Source organism: Papaver somniferum, unplaced genomic scaffold (assembly GCF_003573695.1).
Source record: "Papaver somniferum cultivar HN1 unplaced genomic scaffold, ASM357369v1 unplaced-scaffold_123, whole genome shotgun sequence".
NCBI lineage: Eukaryota > Viridiplantae > Streptophyta > Magnoliopsida > Ranunculales > Papaveraceae > Papaver > Papaver somniferum.
Window position 1 is genome coordinate 2,450,113 of NW_020621381.1, and position 6,000 is coordinate 2,456,112.

General features: G+C 35.1%; 1 long non-coding RNA gene across 2 annotated transcripts; it reads right to left on the bottom strand.

Annotated features, from left to right (window-relative positions):
• Positions 1–4: 4 nt before the first annotated feature.
• LOC113330997 lies at positions 5–4,815 on the bottom strand. 2 transcript variants are annotated; one of them, XR_003350629.1, is made up of 3 exons: positions 4,269–4,815; positions 3,656–3,797; positions 5–343 (listed from the first exon to the last, which is right to left on the bottom strand). It is a non-coding gene; the product is annotated as an uncharacterized LOC113330997 (long non-coding RNA). The 2 variants fall into 2 exon arrangements; XR_003350628.1 differs by having other exon boundaries at positions 5–3,797.
• Between the last annotated feature and the right edge of the window lie 1,185 nt (positions 4,816–6,000).

Consider the following 6,000-nt stretch of genomic DNA (forward strand, 5'->3'; position numbering starts at 1 on the left):
AATACGAATAGGTGGATCATTGACTCAATCAACAGAGTTAAGGAAAGTTTTGGCCTCTTTTGCAAGAGTATCTGCCACATTGTTTAGGAATGTAAAAAAAACAACAAGTTTTGACAACCAGAAAAGACTCTTTTAACTTCGTCCATAATAGCTTGATTCTGCATGGAAATTTGAGATGGTTTCCCATTCAAATAATCAAACAGGTTCTTGCAATCACCTTCCACACTGAAATTTGTGAATCTTCTTTGTAACGCCCAGTTAGCTCCTTGCAGCATTCCTAGAGCTTCCGCTTCTTCTAGGGAAGAAGTTGTGACTGAACCTGCTCTGCCTTGTTCAAACTTTCCTGCATAATTTCTAAAGATTAATGAAAAACCTGCAGGCATGTCTTTAGAAATTCAAGCAACATCAATATTAAGTTTCTTTTGTGTTGTAGCCACTTTGGAATTTCAATTGTCTGTTGAGATTTTTCTGAATGAAGGGTTATCCTTATACCAGAAGTCTAGAAATATTTGTATTTCTAAGGCTAATTGAGAACTAGTTTGTTGTTTTGTTTCAAATGGTCTATTGCATCGTTCCTTCCAGATGAACCAAGCTTTGGTCAATATGATTTCTATGGGTATAATTGGGTCCTTTTTTTCCTAACCATTACTTGCAAATATCTAAGAAGGTAATAGTGCTGTCTAAGTTTAGTTCAACTGAGTATGGTTCAGCTGCCCAAACAGTCTTGGCATAAGGACAAAAAAGCATTAGATGTTCTTTAGATTCATGCTCTTGACAACCAAAGGAAACAACCAAAGGAACAGTTAGGATGGATATCCTACATGAATTTAGATAATTTTCAGATTTGTATATATAGCATTTTGTAAAGACTTCCAAGAAACTATTTTGATCATTTGAGACACATTAAGACTCCATAAGTTTTTCCAAAAAGAGTCAGGCTGTCCTAAATTGAAGTGGTTCATTGTTCTTTCATTGAGCTTATTATACATAGATTTCATTGAGCTTATTATACATAGATTTAACAGTGAAGATGCCAGAGTTGGTAAGAAGCCATCTGAGGGTGTCTTTTTTTGTTTATAGCTATTCTGATGTTGTTAATTTTCCTAGCAATGTGTTCTGGGAACAATTCACATATTAGAGGAGAGTTCCACTTCTTAGTGATTGGATCAATAAGATCCTTCACAAGTGTTAAGTGAGAGTTATTAATAGTTCTAAAGGCACTAAGATTGACTTCCAAGTTGGGTATCCATCTATCCTCCCATATATTGGTACTATTACCATTTTCTATCTCCCAAATACTGTTTTGCTCAACTAGATGAATACCCTAATACACTTCCAAATCCAAGAACTTGTAGATGGGGTTTTAGCTAAGAAAGCTGAGGCTTTTCTGAAGTATCTAGGCTTAAATTGTGTCACCCAAAGGGCTTCTGGCTCAGTTAACAATCTCCAAGCTAATTTTGTTATCATTGCTAGGTTGAACTTATGTGCATTTCTAATTCCTAATCCCCCTTACTCATGGGTTTGCAAAGACAAGAGTAAGATTTTGGGTAATAACCTCTGTGGTTAGTTTCCTTTCCCTACCAGAATTCTCTTTGTAGTGCATCAATTTTTTTTTGTTATTTTCTTTGGTAGAATAAAACAGCTCATTTGATAGCTAGCCATGCTAGCCAAAGTTGCTTTATTAAGAACCATTTTACTAAAACATCAAACAACCCTATCAAGCACATTGCTAAAAATACCATCGCGCCAAAGAACCAAAGCAAAATAACATGGAACATATATCAACTTATATTCCAAGTATTACAAAGAACCAAAGCAAAATAACATGGAACATATATCAACTTATATTCCAAGTATTACACATTTATATAAGACAAACAAGGAACTCCACAAGCTAGGATACTCCCTATACCACTTGATTGTCGTCATTGCAGTAGTTGGCCAAAAATAATATTAACCAGTCTACCATACGCTAACCAACATCAAAACCTATATATTGAGACCTAGCAGTCATAATGAAATTACAATACCGGCAACCTATATATCGGGACCTAGCAGTCATAATGAAATTACAATACCGGCATACTAGCTAAGACGATAAGATGCCTCAAAACATACAAGACGATAGACCATAATATGTTGTAGTCATAAAAGAACTAATACAGCAGAAGGACTACCCTTAGTCCGAAACTAAGGACGTACTGATTTGTCCTCCAACTAACACAACCTTATTTGGAAAGTATCCACAATACATAAGTTCAAAAGATACCCACAGCTAACAGTTTTAGACTAGCCAGTCATACCACATTAATCTGACACGATGTCATTTTCAAATTCTAGTCTTCTCGTCTCAGTCCACACATGAGAACCATAAGCTAATTAAGTCCTATTTATAAGAAACAAAAATGCATTTCTATAAATATTTTAGGGCAGTAAGAATGTGGACCAAATAGTTAGCACAGTCAAGCGGATGTTATATAACTATTTTACAATTCACAGTCCGTATTTGCATAACTTGCTCGCATTTAAAAAAAAAATCCAACCAGCCGTAGATTGGGAGCTACATAACGGATAATTTGTACACGGCGGTGAAAATGAGAAACTATTAAACCATATTTGAAACGCCGATACAGGACTTGCAAATTATGGAATACGGTTAGGTACTTAATCAAAACTAATCTTCCTATAATTTCAAGGAATCACTAAAAATATTTACACAACTAATCTTCCTATAATTTCAAGGAATCACTGAAAATATTTACACGATACAAGAGTAGTGCTAAAATGTTGTCCACCATAAATGAAACTGTACGCTAGCCGAGCCTCATACTTGCACATGGTAGTAGTTAAGTGTGGAATCAGTAAAAAGTCGATGTTCATAATAAGCATTTCAAATAAAAATATAATTTACTTAGCACCCTAATATCGTGTGCTCAAAACAAACAAAGAATTTACTTAGCACAAACAAGGAATTTACTTAGAATTTACTTAGCACCCTAATATCGTGTGCTCCCACAAGAAAAAGGGAATACTGACAATTTACAAGTAAAACCAATTTCATTGCAAACAGTCATCAGTTCCCAAGTTAAAACTACAGAAATGGAATTTAAGGTTAAACTGTCCAGATTCATTTAGTAGTGGTAACAACGGCAATACCAATAAGAATCACAGTTCAAAACTCACACCATGCACTGCCGTAATCGTATCCATAGGCAATCCCATACATAATGTTAGTAAAATCTAAGAGTAACTAGCTATACATTAGATTGTAATTAATTACGGATTTCCTGAATTGAACATTTTCAACCATTAATTTAAATATTTGGATGGTAGATATATGCTAATAATAGGCTGTGCGAAACGCTTAAGAATGAGGTTTAATAGTGTAAACTTAGCATGCAAACAACCTCTATACACTATTCCTTTAACAGTTACAAATTTGGTCCAAGCTTAACTGTTTAACGAGCAATCAAAATCGATTCATCTACCACCCTAACTGTGAGTTTCCTTCTAAATACGAAATGGGAGTTTCATGTGGCACAAAATGAAACTAACAAGACTAATATGCCATCATTTTATGGTAAATAGGCTGCTCGCACAATAGGCATAAAAATTTAATGTTACAAAAGAATAAAATAAACATTAGACTGCCTACCTCAAGTGGTTAAAGAATGCGAGTGACTCATCAAATCTCAATTGAACTTCGTTTTTCCTCTTGGAAATTCTGTCAAACATCTGATGTGCACTTCCTGGTAGTAGTCTACTATTTTTCTTCACCCTTTTATACATGCACTTCCCTGCAAAATCAATTTAAGAAAGAAACCCAAGTTTCCTAATCAACCATAAGTTCTAAATAGTCACAAATCTTAGCCATGCACCAGAACAATACTTGCTTCAATGTATTACAGCTGAAATACATCCAAAAACACCACCAATTTCATACCCAAGTTCTCATCCTAACTTCAGTCAGTAATTCATTTCTTTAACACAAGAGACATGGAAATGAAACCAAACCAGTATGGATTAGGTGATAAAATCGGTAATCCCATTCGTAAGTGTAACAAGCAAAAAACATCAGAACAAACTATAACAACTGAATGTAAATTGCAATAATGCAGACAGGATATTGGAGAATAAATCCACATAAATAAATCACCATGGAATCATTTCTATACCAAACACCAACGGATCCTTTAGCATGCATGAACCTATTAACACCAGTACAAAAAAAAAGTTGCAAATATAACTTATCTGCATACATATATTACCTCCACTCAATTGACTTTCTTTGCACCACCAGTTCCATCACCAACATCAAAATGGTACCCCAAACACAAACAATTGAGATGTCTCCCAAAACGCTCATGATCGTATTCATTTTCACTTTTAGGATACTAGCATTTGAATGGATCCACAAATTGAATTGAAACAACATTCATTCACCCCTTAATCACATTTCCATCCAACAAAACTCAACATCAGTAGCAACCATATGATTTCTCAACTCTAAGCCCCTTAATACTTAGATGCAATTGCTAGGGCTTGAAAGCCAAGTCAAGTTTGAAGAGTAATGAGCTATATGAATCAAATCCTTTCTCCAAAAGTCCTCCATTTTTCTATATAAGGACCCTAGTTTCATAAACCCCCAAATCGAAAACCTTGTTACGTATCCCCAACCATAGATTAATGCCAGTTATAGAATCGACGGAACACCAGATCAAACTCTCGCATCTCTGATGAGAGGAAGAAAAACCAACGGACGAAGATGAGAAGAAAAGAAGAAAATTCAATAAAACCCCTTTCTCCTCTCTATTTCTATTTGTTCCATTTCTCCCTGGCTTCACACCACTTGTCAAGCATGATGTGTTCTACGGGGTCCACTAGGCATGCACATCAATATTCATAAGGGACAACCTAAGAGTGTTAAAAAGCATTTGGAGTATTAAAATTTTAGGTATTCTCACAGAAGAATTCGAATAATGGGTTTAGTTAAACACGAGAAAAAAGTTTGGATTCTCACAATAATGATACAATATAACTCTTATATTATTCCACAGCCGCATTCCCCATAAAGATATGACAATTAAACACAGGTTCAATGAAGAACTCTTCCCCATTAGATGTCATTCCTAAGAAAACAACATGAGCGACCTTGCTGAAAGAGCGGGGGTCTAATAACCACATCCAATATTTCGTTTAGGCAAACTGTATGGACTAAATCCAATATAATTCCAAGAGAATCAACTAGACAGTCAAACTCAATCAAGGAAAATATATCCAAGAGTTATATCTTTGTTTCTCAATGTAATCAGCAAATCAAACAAATAGAAACCCGCGACTCTGATTATTATGAGAAACAACTTGAACGCTACCAAAGACCAATATTCAAGTATCAATCAATTTCAATCAACAACCAAAGGTTGGATTTACCAATTGATTGAACTACCACAACCTGTGATATTTCAATTATATAGAAAATATAATGTGGAAAAGAAATAACACAGACACCAGAAGTTTTGTCAACGAGGAAACCGAAAACGCAGAAAAACTCCGGGACCTAGTCCAGATTTGAACACCACACTGTATTAAGCTGCTATAGACGCCTACTACAAGTTAACTTCGGACTAGAATGTAGTTGAGCCCTAACCAATCTCACACTGATTAAGGTACATTCACGTTCCTTACGTCTCAAAATCCCAGCAGGACTATACGCACTTGATTCCCTTAGCTGATCTCACCCACAACTAAGAGTTGCTACGACCAAAGTCGAAGACTTGATAAACAAATCTGTCTCACACAGAAAAGTATTCTTGAATAGATAAATTTGTATACCAAAGAAATACCTACGAAGTTTTGTTCCGTCTTTTGATAAATCAAGGTGAACATGAACCAACTAATAATTTGGTCTTATATTCCCAAAGACCGGCCTAGAAATATTAGTCACCTCATAATAACCTAAATGATTAACAGAATAAGTTATTGCGGAATCACAAAGAATGA